The 27,462-nt window shown below is 43.9% G+C and overlaps 1 protein-coding gene across 9 annotated transcripts in view; it reads right to left on the reverse strand.

The window, feature by feature from the left end:
* The window catches only part of Dab1 (DAB adaptor protein 1), a 1,131,390-nt gene that overhangs the window by 315,287 nt on the left and 788,641 nt on the right, over positions 1-27,462 (reverse strand). The window contains exon 2 of one of the 9 annotated variants that reach the window (XM_078026345.1): positions 10,190-10,327. The exons of the other annotated variants lie outside the window; for them this stretch is intronic. The gene's annotated coding sequence lies outside the window, so the exon portion shown is untranslated. The remainder of the gene's footprint in view (positions 1-10,189; positions 10,328-27,462) is intronic. 9 annotated transcript variants of the gene reach the window in all.

The following is a 27,462-nucleotide window of genomic DNA, read 5'->3' on the forward strand; positions in this document are numbered from 1 at the left end:
GATAGAACCCAGGGCTTTGTGCATGCAAGACAAGCACTCTACCAACTGAGCTATATCCCCAGCCCATGAATGTGAATTTTTATCTTGCAATGCTACTACTATAGGAGATAGAATAGAAAGTCCCTGCCCCATAACTGTTCCTCTGTAACAGAGTCATTTTTCTCTATCAAATTAAAGGAAAGAACATACTTGTGCCATCCATGATCTCATTTGATTTCCCACAACAAATTTCCAGCCCTTAATATTAAAAAAAAAAAATCGAGAGTCAGGAAGTTTAGAAATTGTCTGTCCTTCATTTTACACAATGGGGAAACTGAGGCTCAAAGAGGGAATACATAATTTTAACCCAGCAGATGCCTTCAGACACTTCAGAAGCCTCATTTTGATAATAAACTCAGCCAAATGGAATATGGCATCACAAGCTAAATGCCACAGGGAACAAGGCCAGGGCATGCACTAATGCACCCCGGATCAAATTCAGTTGTTGTGATACCCAGAATCATACAAAAGCTTTATTAAAACTTCATTTTACACGAGTCTGGAGGAAGTGTCCCGTGCATTGAATGCAAAACACCCCCATTTACTCTGTACTCTTGTGCAGAGAAACAGGAGGCAACCTTTCCAAAGGTTCTCATTTGCAGAAGTGGCTGGTGGGCAGCAGCGCAGTGTACAGACTCCAGCACGATTGCTTCCCACCTGTTTCTCCACTTGCTTATTATCCAAGGGTTCCAGGAGGCTGGCTCCACATTTGGCCTAATTGACTTGTCCACTTTAACAAGGTCAGGGCCGACAGAGTCTGGCTCCAGATCGCACCAGCTCTCATTAGGGCTTAGCTGGGCCTGCACACTTGCTCAGGAATCGTTGGGGGAGCCTCTTTGGAAAGGTGGTTTTGTGCATTTCAGTCTGTCCTTTCCCTGGAGCAGATGGGGTGCTAAAATTAAGAATATGGTTCTCCAGTTTTTAGGCACTTACCATTTCTGTGGAAATAATGTTTAGGCTGAGTATGTAGGGTAAAGGCGACTGAGAATGAGGCCTCAAGGTATGGGAGGAAATAAGGAAGGTTTGGAACAGTCTGGCTGTGTCTAGCTCCCAGGCATGGCTTAAGATGCAACCTCTCTGAGTCTTCTCTTCATTTCTGCACCATGACTGTCAGGAACCCAGGCACTTCTTCCCCCATAAACTGTATCAAAAATTTGTCTCCATTACGATATTGGTGTGACAACAAATAGAATTCTTTTCCTTCTAATGATTTTAAAAGAAAAACATTTTTTTTTTGTGAAGACCCTCAAAATGTCCTGGGGCCTGAGGCTTTGTGTCTCTTATGCAGAATGAATATGTCAGTTCTAATCTGAGCCTGGTTTCCTTAACTGGAAAATGGAATCAGTGGCACCTGCCGCTCAATATGAGGATTAGTAGTTTAATACAAAACTTTATCTACCACCAGACCTGGTCTCCAGCATATGCTTAGCAATATGTGATGTACTTGCTGGTGGCGTAGAGAAGGAGAGAAGTGGGGAAAGAGAGGATGGATACATGGTTCAATTACTCTGAAAACAATTCATAATGTAATAATCCTGACCCCTTTGTTTTAGTCAGGTCTATACTGGTGTGACTAAATGACCCCACTAGAACAACTGTAGGAGGAGGAAAGGTAATTTGAGGGCTCATAGTTTCAGAGGTCTTAGTCCATAGAAGGCCAGCTCCATTCCTCAGGGCTCCAGGTGAGGTTGAATGAACATCATGGCGGGAAAGTGCGACAGAGGGAAGCAGCTCATATGGTGATCAGGAAGCAGAGAGAGAGGTCTCCACTTGCCTGATACAAATATATACCCCACAGCCACGCCCCCAATGAACCACTTCCTCTAGCCACTCCCCACCTGCCTCCAGTTACTACTCATTTAACTCCATCAGGGATCAATTCACTGGTCAGATTAAGAGTATAACCCAATCAATCATTTCTCCTCTAAACCTTCTTACATTGTCTCAAACTTAAGATTTTGGTGGACACCTCACAACCAAACCATAACAAACCAGTTTTACCTTTCTGATGGGAAATTCCATAATTGGTTGAAGCAAAGTCTTCCCCTACACAACTACAAATACCCTACGGGAGCCGAGACACGCCCACCTCCCTGGCCTTTCTGCTTTAGGGTCTTTGCAGTCATTCTTCCTGGTTCCTCCTCATCTGACAGGTCTTCCAGTCAAATGCCACTTCTTCAAGGCACCTTTCCAAGGTCATCCAGCCTAAAGCCTCCACCCTCTATTCCTCTTACCAGTTAACTCTTATCATCTCAATCTCTGTTTTATAGTGTATATTTCATCTAAGCCTTATTGATAATGCAATAGTTCTTTGTGTTTATCATAACCCACCTGCTGCTCCTCACTGCAGCCAGGGCACTGAGAACAGCATGTCACAGAACACACTGCAATAGATGACTGCTGGGGGTGTGGGGGCAGGCAGACATCGTGACCACTGTGAGATCTTTAGGAGACACCTTAATCCTTCTGGGCTCCAGTTTTCCTATCTGTTGGAGGCACTTAAAGCTCCTTCCAACATTGTTATTGTACATTTAGAGGCTATTAAGACACCCTTTATTAAGTATACCACTCTACACTAAGAAACTTTTTCTGGTGTAACTTATTTAATCTTTTAAAACAACTTAATGAAAGATATACCAAGTTAAAGATCAAAAAAACAAAAAAAAATTGTCCCTCCCCTCAAAAGAAAAAAAAAGCTTGATCTCTTCTTAATAAGTGATAAAACTTATTGTCCAGTGTTAAGCTGGAGCAGTTTCTACATTGTGAATCTATAAGGCAGAAGGAAAGAGCGGCTCTGTTGCAAAAGAAATACAGCTTCAAAAGGAATCAGAGGGAGGAAACAGGTGAGGCATGTTGCACATAATTCAATATACCCTATATTATTTGATGCCTAGAAAAACAAGAAGCATTTCCTGAGTCAGTGGATTTTAAGAGCCAGACCTTAGATCTAGACAAATGTCTTCTATTTTTCTAATGAAATCTTCTGCATTTTATCTGCGGCACTCAGTCTAAATCATCTCTACACTTGACAATCAGGCGCCATCCACCTTCCCTCTCGTGTGGAGAGTTTATTTTCTCTTGGAGAGCAATTACCGGCCAAATGCCAGGCTGCACAAGGTGTTTCTCCAGCAGCAGCGTCTGTCTCCTTGGCAGGCTCCTCGGGCAATTTTGTTGGCAGCATTAAAATGGCCAGGGGGTCGGTCAGAGCTCAGAGGCCCACCAGCTCTCAGCTGGCCAGCCAGTTTCTGCCCAAGTGCCTCCCGAGGAAGGAGAAAGACTTGCACTCACCTCAACAACTGGAGATTGGCCGGAACCAACTCAAGTTCCATCAGAACCATTTGGGCCAATTCTGGTTTCTGTCCAGAGCTAAAAATGCCCATGATCCTTTGTTACATACAAAATGACACAACAGCAAACCAATAAGGGCATAAGACACCCAGATACTACAGGCTGTGGCAGTGTCTAAATGGCCAGCAATGATCCCCATATGAGTGTATTCATGCTGCTGCTAACCTCCTTATCCTGGGTGCAGGTTGGACCTAGTGATCCATTTTTAATAAACAATGCAGCAAAAGTGATGGGCTGTCACTTAATAAATTAGGTTGTGGAAAGACTCCGATCACCTTCTTGCTCATTATCTCTTGCCCTCTCCTTCGCTTGTTCTGATGGAAGCCAGCTGCCATATTTGTGAGCTGCACTATCTGGAGGCCCACACGGCAAGGAGCTAAAGGAGGCCTCCAGCCAATAGCCTGACAAGAACTGAAGCTCTCAGGGCAACAGCCTGTGAGGAAGCAGGACCTGCCAACTGCCAGCAGAGAGAGCTTGGAAAGAGATTTCACCCAGGAAGCCTGAGGGCTACAGCAGCCAGGGCCAAGGCTCTCACTGAAGCCCTGCAAGAGAGCCTGAGACGACCCAGCCGAAGCTATGTCTTTGAGTAATTTGTGATGCAACAATGGTTAATGAATATGTGTTCTTAGAAAAGAAAATGTATATTTTTTAACTATATAAACAGAACTACCTCTTTCGTCTGCCCAAATGTCACCTCCATAATTCTATTCTAATCTCACTCAATTGAAAATGACAACTCACTCCCATATCACCTTGTACTATACCAGCTTTTTTTCTATTTCATGGATCTCAAATGTTACCTTTGAATACTTTGTTATTCAAAGCGTGGTCCTGGGATCGGGGCCCTCAAGGTCACATCAGAACTTGTTGGAATTTCAGATCTGTGTCTTATGAAAATCCCACCCAGGTAAATGGATGAAGTTGGAGACTATCATGTTAAGGGAAGTAAGCCAATCCCAAAAAACCAAAGGCCGAGTATTCTCTCTGATAAGTGGATGCTGATCCATAATGGGGGAGGACATGGAAAAAATGGAGGAAGTTTGGTTGGGCAAAGGGAAGAGAGAATAGGGGCCATGGGGGCAGGAAATATGGTGGAATGAATTGGACACCATTACCCTAGGTACATGTAGGACTGCACATATGGTGTGACACTATATCATATACAACCAGAGAAATGAAAAGTTGTGCCGCAATTTTGTACAATGAATCAAAATACATCCTGCTATCATATATATCTAATTAGAATAAATTTAAAAAAAACAAAGAAATCCCCAAGTGACTTGCAGGTACATCAATATTTGAGAAACACTGTTCTAACATTCTCTAAAATGTTCTTATTTATTAAATTTTTATTGTCTTTTCTCTCTGTCATCCTCCCACAACCCCAATGTAAAAGTAAGATATGAGAGTTATTAGTCCTGATTTCCACCATCTGCAAATTACATAGTCTGTGTTTGTGAGAATGTGGACAGAAATGAGAAACAGGAACTACACTTTCAAAAATTTGACAATCAATGCCAGTTTGATTAAAACTTGTTTAAGGTGCATTTATATCTCCTGCCATCAGGAGTATTTTCATATGGTAAGGCCAGAGCCATCAACAAATCTTACACCATACTCTGACTTTGTCATCAGGGAGGGACTGACTATCATCCCTCTCCTAGCTATAGGGAAAAATAAAAAAGCCTCCAGAAGACTCTGATTCATCTAGACTGAGATCTTAGTCCAGAGCCAGCTGACTCCATGGTGCTGGGCCCAAGGAGAAGCAGAACATCGTGGTTGAAAGTTGTGGCAGAGAAAGGCAGCTCAGGACATGCCACCAGGAAGCAGAGAGAGCTCCCTACTACCAGGGACAAGACAGCCACCCAAAAGGCACCCCCTCAGTGACCACCTCCTCTAGCCACTCCCCTCCTGCCTACAGTTACCACCCAGTTAATCCATCTCAGTGGATTAATGCACTGATTAGGTTAAAGCTCTCATAACACAATCGCTTCAGCTCTGAACTTTTTTTTTTTTTTGGTACTGGGGTGCTTAACCACTGAGCCACATCTCCAGCCCTTTTAAAAATTTTATTTAGAGACAGGGTTTTGCTTAGGGTCTTGCTAAGTTGCTGAGGCTGGGTTTGAACTCGAGATCCACCTGCCTCAGCCTCCAGAGTGGATGGGAATATAGGCATGTGCCACCATGTCCAGCTGAAGTTTCTTGTATTGTCTTGCACATGACTTCTTGGGAGACACCTCGTATCTAAACCATAGTGTATTCCATACTCGGTTAGAGAAAATAACTATAGGGCACTTTGGCTCAGTATAATAAATGCATTATTAAACTTCCAACTTTTTGATTGCCAATTAATTTGCACACACACGCACACACACACACACACACACACACAAAATGAATGTTCATCTAATTCCCAAGCATTGAGGATGGAGGAGACAGGTCAAGACTTGAGCTTGGTGCACTATTTTCCCAGTGTGCACATTTCTTTTGACATGATCACACCATCACAGTTCTACTCTTTAGTTTGCCAAGATGGTGTATAAAAATAAGCTCCCCATCAACAATAGACATGTGAGTTCCATATCCACCTCTTTTGCTTTTGTCCCACATCTCCCACCTCATCCCCATTAATAGCTAACTTTGGGCTAAAGGCCTCCATATCATTAGTACTGGAGGTCCCCACCTGTCTCTCCATCTGGGAACTCTCAGGGGTCATGACAGATCTTATTGAATCGCCTTGTCTTTTTAGAAGTGTTGCAAGGCCCCAGGGCTGCTGCTAATTACTAGACCTGTTACTACTGTGTGTCTTGCTCCCTTTCTCAGGGAACAGTATGTTTGGAGACTGGGGGGTGGGGGGGCTACAAAGATACACATCTTCATCCTGGCAGAACACATGGTCCTGCTCCCAGAAGGACGCATCAGTACCCAGCAGCTGAGGATGGGGGAGGGCAGATTTGGGTCAGATTCAGCAGCTGCAAACAAGAGCAATTGGCTGCCTCTTCCGTGACCATTTTTTCTCTTCACATATTTGGAATCCAGGCACTTCCTCTGCATTAGTCACCGATGGATGACGCTGATTAGGGTAAGGCATCTTGAAAACCCTTGATGCCCTTCTTAACTCTCCTGCTCCTTTCCCTGGATGTCTCTTTCTTACCAAAACGTAGCCTCTCACCACCCCCTGATTCAGGTACTCTGTGTGACCTCCCTCTCTTACAGCCCAGAGCCCTCCCTTTATCATTAATGCACTGATGTAAAGGAAGCTTTTTCACTAATGCTGCCTCTTCTCCTTGCCTACCTCCTCTAGAGATGCTTGAAAAAAAAGCCAGATACTTGCTTTCTTGGCCTCCTTTCTGGCTGGAAGTGGCAACAGAATCCAGTTTTGGCAAATGAAAAATAAGCAGGGGATGGGTGGGTGTCTTGCTTTGTGGGAGTTCCTTCTGGAAAAGAATTTTTCCCCTCTGATTAAAACAAAGGAGACAAATAAGGAAAGTACCACCCTGGTTACCCTAGCATCTCTGTTTTCAATGAAATTGTAATAGGGTAAGATACTCAGATCTATGGCAGCTAGCCTGAGACCGTGAGACAATTAATCTAAGGGTGATACAGAGCTGAATCAAAGAACTGGAGCTTCTGATAACATCTTTGAACTATCGCACTGATCTTAGGACTGTCTGTGATATTAAATAACAAAATGACTTTATTCCTTAAGTCACTGCTGGCCAGATTCTTGGTTTTCTCTTACTAACAGTCTCATATTCCTCAGCAAGGTTCTTACCCACCCTAATCCTTCTTGAATTTTGTGAGTGACAAATGAAAACATAGATCTTCTCCAGATAAAAATGCATCCCTGGGCCCGGGGGGGGGGGGGGGCTGGGGTTGTGGCTCAGCTGTAGAGTGCTCACCTCACACGTGTGAGGTCCAAGGTTCGATCCTCAGCACCACATAAAAGTAAATAAATAAAATAAAGGTATCGTGTCCAACTGCAACTAAAAATAAATAAATAAATGTTTTTAAAAAATGCATTCCCCAAATCTTGCACAATTTTAGAAGCATCACAGATGCCCACAAGCCCACCCATGTTCACCCCACAACACATGATTCTCTTGCTTATAGAGAAACCTATCTCTAGATTATGGTCACATGATAGGATGACATAATCAGACCAATATACAATACACCAAGGGACTGCAAGTTCCTTTATCTTAAAATATAACACACACACAATCACTGTCATTATTTGTTGAATGGCTTACAGGTTGAAGACCCCAGGCACTCTATTCATGTGATCTCATTCAACTCCAAAACTCTGTGACATAGGTATAATAGGAGGTATTACTACTATCTCCACCTGAACAAAACAAACTGAGGCTTACACACACTAACTGTTCAGGTCACAGGGCTAGTAAATGGTGAAGTTGAAATTTAAACCCAGGCAATCCAACCATACAGTTCTTCTTTTAACTTTTCTTGATACCACTTTAATTCTGTATGGTATACTATGCAGTACAGTAAAGAAGTACATTAATAAAGTTTTTTTTTAAAAAAATGTAAGAAAATGAATTGATATAATAGGTTAAAATGTGTAATGGTCATCTGTGGTGCATTTTTTATTTTACAAATGTAAGCTGAATTCTTACAGTGTGACTGGATCTGAATAATGTCAACAAGCAAATGATCTTAGTGAAATATTCAATTTGTGGTACTGTTGGTTTTACTTAGCTTTAGTAGCCAACATGAATAGAAACACCAGCTGAGGGTCTCTGTGTATCAACTACTAGATAAAGTATCTTATGTGAATTGTTGTACCTATGCATCATGATAAGCCTGTGGGCAAAGTGGTACTATCACCCCATTCACAGATGATACAACAGAGCCTACAAAGGTAATATGCAGAAGGGCTCATAGCTAGGGAGTAGAAGTGTTCAGAGAGCAACACAAGTGGAGGTTTTAGCTTTAGCTACTATATCATACTGACTCCCATCTCAGCCCTTGACTTTGCATTGTGTCAATATGGAATAAAACATTTATGTACATTCACAATTTACTAAGATTAAAAACCCAGTAAAAAAAAAAAAGTAACTGCTCACTTACAGTTATTGGCTTCAAATTTCCAACAGCACAGTCACACCTCTGGGGTCACTGTCTCGAAAATCTTACAAACTCAATGGCATCCACCCTCACTCATGGCAGAGGATACAGACGTTTGCATCTGTCCTTGTGACCCTTGTGATCTGTCCTTTCAGCTCCTTATAGGACCTTTTACACAAGACGCCTATAAGTCAAGGCCAGTGTCTAGATACACATGAAATCAATCAGAGGGTCTTTGAGATGGACAGGACCATAAGCAACACGGGTACAATAATGCATTTTGAGTCAGAAAATTTAGGATTCAAACCTTGGCCCTAAACCCATATCCTCTCTACAACAGGAGGAATAGCTCTCATTATCAGTAGGGTTTTAAAGGGTGAAAGATGATAATAGATACTAACTTGCCCAGCATGGTATGGGGCACTTGGTCAGGCACTCAGCATATAGGAGCCACATTTACAACTATGATCATCATCAACAAAATCGTGCTCATCTATGGAATGCAGGAATCTTTTCACAATACCCACAACAGATGGCTATCCAGTCTCTGCTAGAACATTTCCAAAGATAGAGAGCTCGCTCGCTCTCACCATCTCCCCAGGCAGCCGCTTCTATTATTGGACAGCTCTCACTGGCACAAAGACTTTCCTACATTGAGCCAAAACCTGCCTCTGTGAATCCCATTGGCCCTGGCTCTGTCCCGTAGAGTAGCACAGCACAGTTCTTCTCTCCTCCCACACAACGGTCATCCCTTCTGAAAAAAGCAATTGTGTCCTTGCCACATCCTCTCTTCCCCAGGCATTTGTTCACATTCACACACACACACACACACACACACACACACACACACACCTCCTCCCATGGCATGATTTCTCCATTATCCATGATGCTTACTACATCCTCAGAATGTGGTACCCAAAGGCACTACGACAGTCCAGTATCTAGTGTGAAGGAACGCTGCATTTTCATTATTGTATTTGATGGTTATATTGTGACTTTCTTCGCAGCCAGATATATATCACAGCTCTCTCAGCCACAGCTCAAAGGTTACTAAACCTGTAAGTCTCCCCTCCTATTCAAAGAGACCAAGCCAAATCCTCCTCATCCCAACCATCCCAATCCTATGAAATCTGGGCACCAACTACCTGACTAATCCTTGAGGACCTTCTGAATTTTCCTGCCATTTATATGACTCAATTCCTCAAACTCTTGATGGTATTGTTTTAATAAGTATACTCAAATTTCTTTACCAAAAATCAATATTAAAGGCCTGCACACAGACATTTCATTCACTTTAAACAAACAATTATGCAGTGAAAGATACTATATTAAAGTTGCAGGATATTTAAAAAAAGAAGAAGAAATAAAATATTTAAGAGAGACCATAAGTAGGGGAAATAGGCATACAGAATAAGTATAATGGCAGGGGACAGCCCTAGAAAACACTGGTTTAGCTACATTTCTCCACCACTGTGGCTGTACCAGTTACCTGGACAGCTTTTAACTAGCCACCCACAACTGATCCAACCAGAACATCTATGGGTAGGACCTAAGCAATTGGTACTTTATAAAGATCATCAGGTGATTCTTATGTCAAACTAGCCCAGTGCTTCTCAAACTTCAACATGCATATGAATCACCGGCGCTCGGTTAAAATTCAGATTCTTACTCCACAGGTCTGAGGTGGGTGGGAGATTCTGTATTTCTAACTCACTGTCAGAGATGCTGTTGCTTCTGGTCCATGGATCCCAGGTTGACTAGCCAGAGTCTGGGTTATACTGTCTAATTCTCCCCTAAATTCTCTCTGTAGTCTTGCTTCTCTATATGTTGCCGGTTGAATCCTTCTCTCCAGCTGATGGAAAGAAACAAGAAATTGGACAGATAAATACAAGGATGGATCATGAGAGTCCAGGAGAAGCACCTCATCAGACAGAGAGATGGAGGCCAAGGAAGCCCTCCCAGGCAGGCCATGACTTATAGAGAGACAAGGATGCTCCAGACTCAGGAAAGAACTGGGAACAGCCTCAGAATCCAGAAGGTGTGGGGGAGGGGGAACAACACAGAAACATAGGACCCATTCAGAAAGCTAAATATTTCTTATTTTCTACAAATTTCATCACTCATTTATGCATTAATCACATTTGACCTAGAATTTTTCCTTTAAATGCTGATTTGCTCCATTATTTAACTGTTCATACTCTAAAGTCATATCACCACAACCAGACTGAGACCTTCTCAAAAGCAGAACCAGATCACCACACTGTGTACCCTTAGTACCTAGCAGGGTCCAACCCCTATAGATCTCAGTGCATGCTTATAGAATAATTAAGAATTGCATTAAAAAATATTGCTCCACTCCTATATATATATATATATATATATATATATATATATATATATATATATATATATAATCACAGATTGGTATAAGGAGTTAAAGATATTTACCAAGATTTTTACAAAAGATGTAAACCATTGAGATTGGGGTGGAGAAATGTTACTGAGGGTAATTAGAAAAGAGGAACATTTTCGAGAGAGGTGTCAAGCAGTGAGACAGTGTGAGGATGACGGCGTTCATATCTGCAGGAGGCTGGTGGGTTTCTCTCTAATCTGAGAGCAACACAGCCAGGCCTGTTCAGATGATTGGCAAGAAGGAGAAAAAAGCTACACATGTTCAGGGCAAATGGAATCACAAAGGGCCGAGAGAGGGAAAACTCAGCCTAATTCAATCAGACGCTGCAGTCCTATGAAACAATTAATACAATCCATTTTTATGCAGATTAAAACATTTCAAATTAGCAGGTCAATAATACTCGTGTGTTCTGAGTTTGGACTGCACCGGGGTCCAGTGAACCGTAAGTGAACCGTCTAAACTTTATCACAGAGGAGGACTCCGATCTTTGGGAATTCACACCAAACTCAAATTGGAGTTAATCGCTCACATTTTTCTCTCATGTACCAGATACCCCAACTTAAGATAGCCCTTCTCTCCTCCCTGCTGCCCAGCAAACCCTCATTTATTCTTAAAGACTCTGCTCCACCCTCCACATCACACCCTTCTCCTCTCCCACAACCCTTAGCATCTGCAAACCTCCAGGAGCCGGCTCCCTATGCAGCTGGGTTTCCACTGTTTCCTTGTGAACTGCTCCAGAGCTGGGAAGGAAGCTGTTTCCTTTTCCTGTCTTTGACGCCCTGGGCAGAGGAGGTGCTCATGGACCGTCTGCCCCAAATGAGCCACATGAACCCTCTACATCCTGGAGCCTGCCCATTTTAGCCTCCTGTCCTCACTTTTTCCTTCCAAAGAAGTCCCTGGGACATGACTCTGACTTTCCTGTGCTTCACTCCCAAGTCCCTTTCCAGCCAGCCTGGGGCAGAGGCAGACAGACAAGAAGAGAGGAGAGAGCAGTTCGCTTTCCTTTGGTGTAGCCCTGCACACCTTTCTGAATCCTCCAAACAAATCACCTGCCCCTTTTCTGGGCCCTTAGACCCATGGGGATGCTGCCACCTAAAGGTCAGTGTGGTTTGCTTAGCACGTACTCCCCAATGGAGCAGAGGGGAAGCCAGGAAGGGTGGCCAAAGCCCAGCCGATTCTCTGAGCCAATCACTTGACTTTTCTGAACTTTGGCTTAAAAGACCCTAAATGTCCCCTGCCTACAGGTCTGGTATGTCAGTAGCAGGAAGTAGGTGCAGTGGATGTTCAAGATCTGGTTGTTTACATATTGTAACCAATATTTGCATAGTTTCCTATCCACAGGACTGAGAGCTCTTAAAGACCATGTCTTTATGTATCAATTCTCCCTCTGCAGCTCTGGAGGAAGCTAAGCATCCCTGTAAGCAGGTAAGCACAGTTGTTGAAGTGAATTACTAAAGGTGAGATGGGCCAACTCCAAGGCAAAAGGACAAACTCTGTGAACTTTCAAATGGCTCTGGCTTCCCTCCCCTTCCGACCCCACAGGGAACACACTCCCTCCCTGAAACTCTCATGACAAGGAGCGCCGACTACGGATCTCCAACAGACCCTCCTTCTCTCTGAATCTGCGTTCTTGTTTCAAACAGAATTTAAGTAATCGCTTGGTTTCTTCCAAGCATCACGGGTTTATGAAGCTATCACACACAAATGATTTTGTTAATTCTACAAGCATGTCCTGGGGATGCTCCTGGGTTCTGCACATTTTCCAGCATGCACATGATGAAGAGGACATGCCCCTGCCCTCAGGGAGCCCACAGTGAAATGTCTACGGATAATTAGCATGACACTGTCATCTGACCACTCTTGTCCTTCCTCAGTTCCTTTACATTCAAAAAAAAAAAAAAGTCAGGCCATTCCCAGTCTACCTTGTTCTTCTCAGCCCTTATTTCATGCTGGGTGTGAGGTATTTGGGCACAAGATCAAACAAAAAGGAAAATTTCTGGTTTTGCCTGACCCAGACATGAATCCTAAAGATGGCAAGAAAAAACAAATTATGGCCTAGCCCAGCTTTCTCCAGTGTGACTGCTACAAAAACTCATCCACCAACACTTTGAAAATGGGCTCTATGGACTGTGAGTATAAGAAACACCCTCCCCCACTGCAGGACTTCTCAGAACCTTGGACGGACCCCCACACACTGTGACCCTCCATGAGCAAGACAGAGTAAGTAGTGTCCTAACTGGCTTTATTAGAGCTGCCAATAAAAATAATTATTGACTGTATGGCTTCAGCAACAGAAATTCACAGACATGGGCCACATACCTACATTTGTGTCAACGACAGACTGATACACAATGGTGATCCCATGAGATCATGTGGCTAGTGGGATCAGGTGGCTCATGTTATCACAGTTGTGTTGGTTTGTATCAACATCCACACTGTTCCTACAATCGCACAATCACCTATGTGCACTTTGCAGGGCCTGCTCCCTCCCGTCGCTAAGCGACGTGTGGCTATACTTCTCATGGTTCTGGAGGCCGCAAGTCTACCATCAAGGTGCCGGCAGCTTTGGCTCCTGGTAAGGATCTTCTTTGTGGATGCAGATACCGCCTGCTCCCATAGCCTCACCTGATGGAGAGAGAGGGCGCTGGTCTCTCTTCTTTTTGACATAAGGACACAAATCCATCTTGAGGTTTCACCCTCAAGACCAGATGCAACCCTACTCAGTGAACACCAGCTTGGTGGCATGAGGGCTGCAACACAGGATGCAGGGGCACACACACAAGCTGCCCTGTCTTTTCCCACACAGACGCCTCATTCTAACAACCACCATGCAGGGCCCAGAGCCTACTCTGGCTTGGCTGAGACGGCCTAGAGGGCACACTGTGAGGGAGAGGCACAGCAGTCTCCACCAGAAGACATCTCCGCCAGATGCTCCCCACACCCTACCTTCTGTGGCAGTAGGTGCCTTTCACAGAGGAGCTTATCAATAATTTCCCGGATTGTGTGAATTCATCTCTCTGTGACCTGCAAAGAAAACAATGGGCTGCAGACAGGGCCTCTTTGATCAGGCCTCCCCTCTCATGGAAGGTGCTGTCGAAAAGAAAGTTAAGAAACTGGCGACATGTGTCAAGACATTTCTGAGCTGTGGCAGCAGCAGAGGGGCAGGTTTGACAAACTCCGTACGTGAAGCTTGCCAGGGAACTCACCAGCAAGAGAAGGAAAGGATTCCCTTCTTGAGGGCCCAGTAACTCCACTGCGGGCCTTTGAGACAGGAATGGGCAAATCATTTACTATGACAAAGTCTTTTTTTTTTTTCATCAAAGCTGGAGAGATTTTAAAAATTGGGGGGAAAAATAAGAATACATGACTGTGATTGATCTGAAATTCAGGTTTCACGTGTGTTTGTGATGTTTAAAAACAACTTGCAGGAACATGCTTTGGGGGACCAATCTAACCACTACAGAGCCCTCGCTATTGAGTCTACAGGATCTACACACACATCTCTTAGCCTGGCTGGGTTGTTTGCTATTTGTGATGGCTGCTGCATCCTGCAGGGTGACATTTCTCACAGCTGCCATCTCACTGGTAGCACAGAGCACATCCACCTCGCTTCTGAGAGGTGGGTGGGTTTGCAAGTTTTCTGGGTCAAGTCACGGGAATTAGGGGCAAAGAGAAAAGTCTACCTCTGGGGAGGAGAACGGCTAGGGGCAGATTGTGGGTCTAATGACTAGGTGAGGGGCGGGGTGTACACAGGTTCTCATCTTACTCGCCAGATTTGATCAACTGGTAAGTGGCAGCCTGGAGTGCTGTGCTGAAAAGAATTTCTGAGAGTACACTTAAGCTCGTGCAAAGAAGGCCACAGTGGATCAGAAACGTCTACTTGGAGGGGACTGTGGTGTAGAGGGCAGGTGCTTGACATCCCTGGGCTAAAAGAATCACACATTTGCACCACGGTTTGCAGTAGTGAAGTACCTTATCCATATACCTTATTAAGCTTATACCCACCTCATATCCTTGGTCAAGTTGATTTCACATGCTTCAAAGATACGAGCAGTCAGACTTTCAAGAAGTTTAGAGGATTTGAAAAAGTTAATAAAACAAGTAATTGGAAGTGACAGGAGTCAATGGTGGGGCTCCTGACTAGCAGTGCGGTCAGCTGCCTGTATATCAGGAGTTCCACATCTGTGCATTCAACCAGCCGAGGACTGAAAATATTTAGGAAAAAAAAATTGTATCTGTACTGAACATGTACAGACTCATTTTTGTTTTCCACTGCATCACAACTTTTTATACAGCATTTACATTGTTGTCGCTGTTCTAAGAGTTCGAGAGATGATGTCATCTAAACAGCAAGATGTGAACCAGTATAGGCAAATACCATGCCGTTTATACAATAGGTGAGCATTCATGGAGTCTGGTATCCATGGGGGACCTACAACTAATCCCCTAGAGATACCCAGGGACAGCTGTCCCCTCTCCATACCACCAGGTTCCACTCCTAAAACAAGATAGGATTCTTCTTTCCTTCACTGGCTGAAAATTACTGGTGGAAAAACTTCAAGGATCTGTCCTAAATAATGTCTTACCCTGTGTAGGATGTGAGAGGTGAAATAAGACATCTAAACGTGACTTTGAAAATCATACATCACTAGATAAATTCCAGCTATTGTTCATAAAACTATCCATAGCATCAATAGAAGGAGGGTGCTAACAGGCTGACAGAAATGCAGCCTACAGAAAACCATTAGTGTTCAAGAAACAAATTCCCCCCCCCCACCATAGTCCTGCACTGAGAAATCATGTCCTCCTCATCTCTTGCCTGTCTATGATTCTTCATTCCCCAATCCTCACACATCCTAGAACAATGACCCCCCAACACAGCTAGAGTCCGGCACAAGGAGTGCTAAAAACCTGGTTAAGAGATTTGGCTAAGCAGGTCAATTAATCCCAAGGTCACAAAACTAATTTGGGTCACCAGAGAAGTGGATCCCAAGCATCCTGCCTTTGGCCTGTGCTTCCTACCTCACTGCACAGTCTGAAGAAGCCCCTGAGAATGCCCACATTGTGTCCCGTGCCGCCAGCTAGACGGGCACAATTCCGCATGGCATTCTAATTCTTGGTTACAAAGTCAGTGATGGATATGCATGCACGGGTCATTACTCATCTTTTCTGTTGTCACCCTGTTTTCAACCCGCTCTCCCTTCCCAGGGCTGCCTTTCGCCTCTTTGCATGCGGGGAGACAGTTTTTCTAATTGCACGGGCTTGATGATCTGCGTCTTTGAAACCTTTCTTCAGTGTCACTGGCACTTTGATTTTTTTTTTGTTATGCTTCGATTTAGCGAGGCTATTTATGCCGCATTCATTAATTCCAAAACGGTTCTCAATTTGTTTCTTTCAAAAAAAAAAAAATATACCCATAGACACACACACACACACACACACACACACACACACACACACACACACACGCCGAACTCAGAGGAGTGGGGCCCAGCTCGGGAGACACAAGAAGGTACCTCCACGCTCAGTATTATATCTTATGAATAGTGAAAAATTTACCACTAAATAATCCGGAAGGGGTCAATCAATAAAAATAACTAAATAATGGATGGTGTTATATTAGGTTAAAGGATAACATATGATATTCATTAGCCCATCAAGCAATAGCGCTTGTGTTAAACCGCATCTCTCAAATGAGCACTTCCAGTGTTAATTCAAAAGGCAATAGCAGTCACCCAGGGGATGACTTTAATGTTTTATGCTTTTGCTGTGGTGCTGGTGTTTATCGAAGGGTTAGCAGGGCAATAAGGATCATATATGGGGAGGAAGCTCCGTGACAGCTGAGACAGTGAACCACCATCAAGTCATCTGCTTCGCTGAAGCAACCTGGAGAGCACCACTCCAGCCCATCAGCCTGGCTGGGCAGGAGCCCACGAGAGGGAAGACTCCCTGGGGTAGTAAGGGAGGGCTTTCCCTGTTCGTCATAAATAAGTAAAAACCTGAACAGGTCTCTGCCAGAACTCGGTGTCTGCATTACGTGGGGCTCTATACCGCTCTCAGATGCTGTTTTGTCTGGTTTCGGGGGTGGTGCATGTGTGTGTCCTACCCAGCTTCTGGGATCAGTGCAGTGGGCAGAACCCACAGGCTATGGGGTCAGAGCCCCTCCTCTGCATCTCTGTGGCACCCCTTGCCAGATGGGTATCCCTGAGCATCACGGTGAACCTAACCAATCTCACCTTCCTCATCTGTGAAAGGGAGGCAGGATAATCACTTCCACAATCCATGAGATGAGAGCCACAGAGCATCTATCTTACCCCAAATCTGGAAACAGTTGACCCAGTTTAGGGTTCTTTCACTTATTGTATCTGGCAAAATTAAAAAACAAACAAACAAACAAACAAAAAAAAAACAGTGGAATCTGATTCTTGGGGGCGGAGGCGGCACCTCTCTCCTTGCACCCTGAGCACCTGGGGCAGTGCCTGACACAGAGGAGGCACTCAGGAGCCTTGCTGTATCCACTTGGCCAGTCTCCACCCCACCCTGCCCAACATGCATTAATACAGTTCCCCGAGAGGCCAGCATCATACCCCTGCTGTGGCTTATCCCCTGCTCAGCATTCATGTGCCCTATCAAGAATGCTCTCCTCTCCCTAGTGAGCCTGGTACCATCTCAGAGACATCTACGGAGCACACCTCTCGATCAACACTGCCCTTCAGTCCTTGACCCCACCCCCTTGCCCATCTTGCGGATCCACAGAAGGTTCCCGGGTCACTCCCTGCTCCAGGCTACGGCTGCCTCTTGTTCTGTCCTAAAGTATCGTAATTATTATTTATGAGCTGGCCTGCACAGGTGAGCTTCTAGAAAGCAAAGGCTGTGCCTTATTTTGTTTGAGTCTGTGTATCCCTAAAGTCTGGCAAAGGAACAGTCAGAGCAATAACAATGCGCCAAGGAGAATGGCTAACAGGCGCTTGGTGGCACTTGCCAGGGGCCCCAGACACTTGTGACGAGGAATATTTGTTTTATCCTCCCAATAACCCCATTGCTTAGATACTCTCATTATCTCTGTTTCACAGATGCCAAGTATTGACACAGAGAGGCTAAGAGCTTGCCCAGGAGTCCTGAGTTTCTCTCTCCCGTAGGGAGGCACTGGAGCACTGTGGCTAAGGGTGTGACCTCTGAAGTCAAAAGGACCATTTCAGCACTTAAAAGCTGTGTGGGCTGGGGTAAACGTGGGCTGGCTCACCCAGCTCCTTCCAACATCCCTCTCTCTAACCTTTGCCTGTTAGAGAGACAAAAGTGAAATACTGCCATCCTGTTTCCCTTTCAGCGAGGGTTGGTCATGTCCTGGCTGGAGGCAAAGGAGCTTCAGGTAAACATTTTACAGAAAAAAAAAGTTGTCTTCCTCGAAAGACAAAGTCTCACAAGTTGAAGCCCTTTATCCTTCTAACCATTGCTCTTCTCCTTTTGGCTTTCCCTTCTTCCTTCTGATTTGGCAATGAGATGAGAAAACTGGAGCTACAGCAGCTATATTGAATTCATGAAGAACAAAAACTAACCATTAAGGATGCTGTAGCAGAACGGCAGAGGAATCTTGGATTCTTGATGACTCTCCTGAGCAGCTTTACCAGCATTAGCCCGTTCTCACTTTGGGCTTCTTGTTATATAATAAAAATAAACACCCTGTTGAGGTCACTTGTACAGTTATGTCATTCACAACCAAGCACATGGATACAGAGACTTAACGTCACTGTGCCTCAGTCCCTCAGATGTCAAATGGAGGTAACAATGGTATCCATGTCCTCTTGTTGTGTTCTGAGGATTATGCATTTAAAGCTCTTAGCTCAGTTTCTGGCCCAGTAAGAGCTCACTGAATATTTATTATCATTTATTCTTATAAGTCAATGAGAGACTTAAAACTCAGGAACTCCAGTGCCCAGCTTGCTTTTCTCCACAACCAGTCTTTCAAAGACTCCTCTCTGTCTTTTGCTTGGGTAAATTAGCCATCATTCCCTGTGGCTTTTGAAGAGAGCCTCTAAATTTCCTTAAGTCATTTGATGTTTGAGCAATCTCTGGGCTGTGCCGAGGACAGGAAATATTACCACATCTAACTATGAAACTGGAGACCCAGAGCTATAAAGGGATTGCTCAAGGTCACTCAGCTCATATTATTCCAAGTTTTATGGAAGTTGGAACACACTCCAGTCTTTCTACCTTGTTCTTCACTGCCCTGCTTGATTGGCCTCCACCTGCATCTCAGCAAGCCTCTCTGCCTCCCTTCTGTTCCCAAAGCATTTCATATCCTCTTCTGCTTCAAGCCTTTGCAACAGTCACTGTTTTGACTGCCTGGGATTCTGTCACCTTGTCCCTTGCAGGACCATTCTCCCACCCCATCCCCAGCCTCTTGAGTACCTGCTTGCTGGTAAAGGATCCGCTTGCTGGATCAGGGGCTCTATGTCACCTCCCCAACTCTTCTCCTCGCATCTGTAATGATCTGCTCACTTGCTCATCTGTTTCTTTGTTCACTGGCTGAGTCTGGCTAGCATTAAAGCCTCCACAGGGCAGGGCTTTCTGTTCTGCTTAGCACCAACATCCTAAGGCTAGATTCGAGGAAAGGAGAAGGAACTGAAACCCAAGGAAAATCTAACCTTCATATTTAAACAGACCTGGGTTCAAACCCAGCTTTGCCCTGTTAACAACATCAAGTAATGCAACTCACTTCCTGGCTCAGGCTCTGGGCCTCTGACAGGAGAATGGTCACACTCACCCAGGCTGTCAACACAGCATGTGATAACATGGGAAAGGGCTAGTCCATGCCTGGGATGTGGGTGCCCGATCAATGCTTGTTCCTTCCCCTTCTCATTCCCCCTCTTGCTGGGATTGCCTGCAGTAAGTAGCACAGAGCTTTGACGGACTGTGTGCAACCAACCAATTAACACCGATAAGAAGAGAAGAGTGGAATTAAACTCTCAGGGATCAGCCAGTTCTGCCCCCTCACAAAGCCACCCCAGCACCCAATGGGCGGCGGTGCGTTGATTTATCTGGAGATTGCAGGCGGCATTAGCACCTACTACCCAGTGTTGCTGCCCGGATTAAATAAATTAATATGTATTAACCGCTTAGAACAGTTTCTGGCACATAGGAAACTCTCAGTAAATGTTTATTATTATAATCTGCACCTATGCGGATCAATCCAAACACATTCATATACTTCCTGTTATCAGCGAACGTCTCCTCCAAAACAAGCTGGAATCCATTTCTGCCATCCTGCTTGTCCTGACACCCTCGTTGACCTTGCAGGAGTCGGGGGTGGGAGGTCACGGAGAACAAGGTGAGAGAGGGCATGGGGGCAGGCAGACAGAAGAAAGAGGACCCAGACCTTGGCCTCCCATTCCCTGGCAGGATGGAAACCAGGCTCAGGGAAGTGTCTCAGCAGGTGCCTGGGAGGTATGGTTTCTCCAAGGTGGCACAGCCCTGGGATGAGAGAAAAGGCTGACATCGCTGTCATCTAAAACAACTCCAGCTCAGGACTCTGAGGCTCAGGACTAAGGACGCACCGGTGAAAAAGGGGTCCACTTGGGAGTCCAGCCCTGGCTCTCCACCCACATGGCATGTCCCCTGGGGAAGCAGCTTGACCACTCAGCCTCTTCTCTCCTGGGCAAATGAAGCTGGTCACTCTTCCCTCCCACATCACTGTGCAGATGCCCGACACAATCACTTATACACCACCATGAGCACTTCACGCAAGGCAGACTGGTAGCGACAATCGCAGTAGTAAACTCTTGCAGAACGCGCTCTATGCTAGGGTTTGTGGTGAGTACTGTTCAAATATGAATTGATTTAGTAAGAATAACGATGACAGCATCATTGCCAACAGGAACAGCCCTTCCCACATGGCAGGTGTAAGTTTTCAGGCTTCTGTATAGTAACGATATTCACAACCACCAAGTGAAGTAAGTACTCTCGAGCTCCCCACCACGCAGGTGAGGAAACTGAAGCTGGATGGCTGAGTCTGCATGAGGTTCCCTGGCTAGTCACAGAAGAGCCAGGCTTCCACGGTACCTCTCAAGGGATAAAACCTCCTGAAATCCTGAAGAAACTCAAATAATATTGTTGTTGGGATTTTCTGTTGTTGCTGTTGTTGTTTAAATAAGCAAACTAAAACTCGGAGAAATAAAATGCTTTAGAAACTGGAAAAAATATCCATTTCTTTCTGGGACTGATAATCATCCCTGTCACCTTTTTGATTTGTGGTCCCGAACTATGTTCATGCCACCACAGTCCCCCAAAAGTCATTGGATATGTTAGTGGAAACATGGTCTAACTATTTCTCTAACCTGAAATGTGCAAAATGTGTAAACTTAAGAATTCAAACCCTTCCTGGATTTCTTCTGGAGACAAGTGAATCTGGCTATGTGGGAACTACACAAAATAAAAAGAAAATAAGGGCAACGTTTAAAAGCAACTTCACAGGTCCTGATAATTATAATGAACAAAATACATGTGACCCGAAATGGGATGTAGTTTGAACAAAAATGGGTCTTCAATCATTTGGAAATGCTAACACGCCGACTGCCTGATTAAACACAATTTGTATTGTCAATAAAAAATGCAAATGACTATTTTACTGGCAAATACAGCATTAGACTTTGCTTGATATGAGGATTAAATTGCATTTCGAGAACAATTCAGGAGGTCAAATTATAAATGAACATCCCCTTCCATCGTCCTTAGGTTCTGGAGGCCAGGAGAGAAAATACAATAACAAAAATAATTGCCTGCCACTGTGCGCCATTTCAGTTAAAATAAAATCCATGCCAGTTTTGTGTAGTGGAGAATAATATTTAAGCCCCCAAATGGGTCCCGTAATTTAGTGAATAATTCCTTGGAATTTACATGGCACACTCGCACTCATCTGAATCAACTGATAAACTCTCTTTTATTTGTATTAAAGAAAATGGGGATTAAAAGGTCGAGAATCCACGTCGTGTAGATACGGAAAGCATGGGCACCATTTTAAAAACCTTTTAGTCAATCTGGCCCAGAGCTAAATCAAGTATGCAGGAATTATGTTTGACTGCAAATATTCCCTGGTTACAAATAGGAAGAAGACATGCATTTTGAAGCCCACACTAAAATATGGAACCACAGATGTTGCTTTTGAGCATCTTTATTTCTGAAATTACAAATAATCGTTGTTGGCATCTGCAAGTGGAAAAACTAAAAAAAGCAAAGAAATACCTCATCACTGCATTATGATGTGATCAACCTCAGGACGGCAGGCAGCCGGCACGACAGCCACGCAGTTGTGCATTTACATTCAGACCTGCACGTGTCATTTTGGTTAAACATCATCGCCCAATTTTCCAAATTTCCCCTTGTTATTTTTCTCCTCCACATTTTGCACATTAACTCCAAGTTAGACAAGTTTATACAACCTCTAATACCTTGTTATAGCTATTGTCTTTTTCTTTCTGAAAGCCTGAATGCGTTTACAGAGCTGTTGGTAAACATGACTAATCTAAGAAGAAATGAAAGAGACGCTCTGACTGCGGGGGATGCATGCGTCAACAGAGAAACCCACAGGAGGATCTGGTTTAGTTGAAACAGTTTGGCATTTAGGTGAATTTGGGATTCAGAAAACACTGAAATCAAAAAAGCACTGGAGATGAGTGTGATGAAGCTCGGATGCGACACTGGTCTCGGGATCTTCTTGACAATGATCCTGGAACGCGCGATCCAGGGGAGCAATGTTGGTCCCTTGGTGTCGGGCGCCCATCTCGGTGCACACACACTAACTCCGCTAATTCACAGGGCGAGGCTTGTGGGTGGGTCCTTTTACAAATCAAGCATGGAGGGACTGAGCAAGGTGTCCATGTTCCTCAGTTAGGAGGGTTTGACGTGGTCTGGCTTCTGAGTCTGAGCTCTTGACCACAACCTTATCCTGCCACTGACAAGTCTCCAGATGTTACTTCTCAAGGTCTACCCTGCTGATGAGACTATTCATCACTCAGAGGGACACTTAAGTATGCAAAGAGGTTTCACTTCCCCATTTTCTTTTCTTTCCCTACTCTCCATCCCTGTTCCCATTGCATTTCTTTTCTGTTCCACCCACCCAGAAAGACAGTTTTGAAATTGACATGGCACACTCCCACTCATATGGAAGAACCTAAATTCTGTAGCATAATCAGGGACACAGAGACCCCTTGCTCATCTAAGTCCTCTTCTTGCATCGACCATTCTCCACATCCCTCTCCCAGCCTGAACCCAAGCATCTGGACACAAGACTAAAGTTTTTTAAAAATTTCTGTTCAAAATTAGGAAATAAATTGACATCTAATATGCATAACCTTATACAGGCAGATGGCCCCAATTAAACACATGTTTGTTTATGGTTTTCATTTAAGCCATAGATATGATACCTATTTCTGCTTACCAGTAGACAGTAGGATGGGGCCCCAGCTAAGCCGTAACACTTCATAGAATTATTGTTCAGGATGTGAATGTGGAAAAATTGCAGTCTTGGAGTTGTGAATCTGTGTGCCAGTCACAGCCCTGCCCTGCTAGGCTCAGGGACCTTAGGCACATCATTTTAGCTGTTATTTCAATGATAAAAATTACAAATTCCTACTTCCTAAGTTTACTGAAAGAAACAAGTGAGACAATATATGTGCAAGAAGTTTATGAATTCTCAATGTTTAGAAGCTACATTATCTTGGTGAAGTTACTTTCCTTTTTAAAAATGTATTGCTTATTGCCACAACAATTGTTCATATTTATGGGGAATAGTGTTAAGTTTCAATAAATGACACAATTTATAATCAATGAGTAATCAGCATACCTCTAACATTTACCATGTTACTATGATGGAAACATTCGAAATTCTTTCCTCTGGTTATTTGGAACACACATTATCATTAACTATAGTCACCCTACTATACTACAGAGCACTGGAATTTTCTCCTACTATCTGCAACTTTGTACTCAGTGTTCAAGCTCTTCCCCATCTCCCATCCCATAACTTCCCCAGTCTCTGCTACCCAGCATTCTGTTTTCTTCTTTTATGAGATTGACATTATTAGATTCTATATATGAGTGAGATCATGGTATCTGTCTTTCTATACTTGGCTTATTTCACTTAACATTATCTTCTAGGCTTATACATGTCACTAAAAATGACAGGGTTTCTTCTTTTTCATGGCTGAGTAATGTGTGTGTGTGTGTATGTGTGTGTGTGTGTGTGTGTGTGTGTGTGTGTGTGTGACATTTTCTTTATTCATTCATCCACTGATGGACACTTAGGTGGATCCTGCATTTTGGTTATAGTGCTGTGATAAACATGGGGGTGCAGGTATCTCTTCAACTCACTGATTTCATCTAGTAGTGGTATCTAGTTACCTTGTTCAAGTCCCTCATCCCAGACAAGAGAAGGCACATACATCAGCCTGACACACTGCCCTTGCTCAGGATGAGCCCTTGATATATTACTTCTGGGCCCATCTCCTTCTCACTGACTTAAAAAAAAAAAACAAAAAACAAAAAACAATGATCCTTCTTTCTTTAAAGGCTTAATAAACCGTTTTAGGCTTTAAAAACGGTTTATTAAGCCTTTAAAGAAAGTATAGTCTGTTAGGTTCTCATTACTAAATTGCTCTTTCGATGGATACACTTAAGAAAGTAACGTGGGAGTGAGGAGATGTGGTGACAGGGTGAGGAGTGCACGGGGCACTTTACTGGGGCTGGTTGGTCTGTTTAAGGTAGGAATAGTCTCGTTTCTTCAAAGTCACCATTTAATCAAGATCCAACCACTATTTGCTGAGTACAAATATGTGCACACAACCATGATTGTAACAGTTCAAAAACTATAATTAGAAACCTGTGTCGGATTTAAAAATTAAGATATGATCCCTTATCATAGCCCTTATAATCTAGGTATGACAAAATGATATTTCACACCAGAGAGTTAGGCACCAACAGAAGGTTTTCATGTTTAAGCCATAGATAGGTTACTCTGAGCAATATTTAATTAATTTTCAAGCCAAAGCCAGGGAAGTGGTGCTCTGGAGCTTTGTGGAGATGGTAGAGACGAGACCCAGCAGTGTCTAGCATCCTTTGGACTCATTCAAAGGATTCATCTAGTGATAGAAACTCACTCAGTTGAGTTTGAAAGATGTCAGGGAGCAACAGCTAAATCCTGGTGCCCTTCAAGTCACCCCAAGTAGAAGGGAAATTGCAAGGCAGACATTATTACAAGTTTACTCTCATTCAGTTCATATGAAAGTGGGAAGGAGAGGCACGAGGGCCTCTCATGTAGATGACAGGATCACCTCCTCAGAAAGAGGAAGCACCTAATAAATACATATTTCAAACCCTGGAAATCCTGACAATGATCCAAGGCAAATTAATGCTTGTACACAAGTTCGTTCTTCTTGGTTATATTCTTTTAAATATTTTTTTAGGTGTTGATAAACTTTTATTTCTTTATGTGCGCTGCTGAAAATGTAACCCAGTCCCTCCCACATGCCAGGCAAGCATGCTACCGCTGAACCACAGCCCCAGACATTCTGATTACACTTTAAAGCATGCACCTATTGTCAATTTGCATGTGTTCTACATTGAAAAATAAACATCCTGGGTCCAATGAGGAGAAAGCAGGGAAAACCCACCCTGCTGCAGGCTCAGGAAAACCTCTGCATCAGTGTGTTATGGTCCCTACAGTCTGTCTATCAGGCACAGAATACTTGAATTGACCAGGCAGCCATCTGTATTGATTGGAGTGGCCACTGTAGCCATTTGCTGGGATAAGAGAAGACACCATCCATATTTGCTTCAATTCCTTTGGAGGCTAAACAATGCAAGGTATCCTTGGCTAGGGGAAAGATAACAACCGGTAACATTCACTGATGGTCAGTCTGAGCCTGAACCTGCATTAGATGCACACAGTGTCATTTCTTCCTTATAATCAACTACCCTGGCTGCATGCACTATGAGGAAACAGAAGTAGAGTCTCCATAGGTGAGGAAGGTTTCACAGTAAATAAGCTAACTGGGGCCAGCATTTTTATCCAAGGCTAAATTAAGGATCCTCTGGCCAAAGTCCTGCACAGGCACCCACTCACCCCACTCATGTCAACTCTCTCTATATTTTTTATTTTATTTTAGTTGCATACAGACACAATACATTTTATTTGTTTGTTTGTTTGTTTGTTTTTATGGGGGTTGCTGAGGATCAAGTGCAATGCCTCATATGTGCCAGGCCAGCAGTCTACTACTGAGCCACAACCCCAGCTCATTTCTTCTCTTTTTAATCTTCCCCACAGGTGTAGATGGGGGACTAGTGACACAGGAAATGGAGGCTTTGGGAAGCTGGTGCATTCCTTCACCCAGGAAGTGTTAGTGCTGGGTCTCAACTGGCAGTTGCATTTCCACAGCCTTTACTATGCACAGGTGCTATCCCAAGAACAGCTGTCAGAGGGGACCTCAGTTCTTCCCCCATCTTACAGGCCAGGCATGAAAATCAATACACACCAGAAGTTGCAGAGCTGGTCTATAGCCCGGCAGAGATTTCCAGTGGGTGATCTGATCTCAGAGGCCATGCTCTTACCCCACATACCCTCTCTCAGGGTATGAGTTCAGATCTCCTTCTCCTCCCTCCATCCCAGCTCCTTCTGCACTCAAATCCAACTCAGTCTGCCTGTTCATCCTCCCCCAAACAGCAGGAAGAAACTGGGAGATCTTCTGGCACAAACCTTGGCTTTCGTGCTAAGCCAACAAACCACAGGGCTTCTTTTTGTGCACTGTGATTTTTTTTTCACTGGTTCATCCCATGCCCATAAACACCTGTACAATTAATTAATTTGACCTAAACATCAGAAACTAATTTAAATAAACAAGAGGAGATTCCTTTGAACCCTTCAGGTTCTGACTCACCTTCTACCCCTCTGAATATAGTTTTTATTCAAATGCCATGGACTGATACACACATGGAATAAGGGGTCCCTATGCAAAGAGAGAGAGAGAGAAAAAAAACTATTTTCCTCTTTCTTTCTTGGAGTCTCAACTAGGTTATGCCATTTTAAAAATAAGAAAACAGATTTCATCTGCTATTTCTAGCCTCAGCATTTCCCTGACCTGAGAGTATAAAGGTCTGAGAAAATATTATCATCAATAATCCACGTAACGGATGGGGTGGTGGCTCAGTGGTAGAGCACTGGCCTGGCATGTGTGAGGCACTAGGTTTGGTCCTCAGCACCACATAAAGATAAATAAATAAATAAAGGTATTGTGTTCATTTAAAAAACAAATTGACTAAAAAGGAATGTTCTCCACCCTGCCATGGTCAAGCAGGTTTGGGGAATGCTGGATGGGAGGAACCCCTTTGATGATCTATAAAGTAGACCATGTGGGGAAGCCCTAAGAAGCTCTTAGGTAAGGCAGCTGTCAAGCATAGTTCAATGCTGGCCAGTGTTCACTGAGAACATTCCCTAGTACTCTGTGCCAAACATTACTCCAAGAATTATAACATTATTTAGTGTGCATTATTCCTTCACTCACTTTATTTTATCCTGACAATGGCCC

The sequence above is a fragment of the Ictidomys tridecemlineatus genome, chromosome 11 (genome assembly GCF_052094955.1).
Source record: "Ictidomys tridecemlineatus isolate mIctTri1 chromosome 11, mIctTri1.hap1, whole genome shotgun sequence".
Taxonomy (NCBI): Eukaryota; Metazoa; Chordata; class Mammalia; order Rodentia; family Sciuridae; genus Ictidomys; species Ictidomys tridecemlineatus.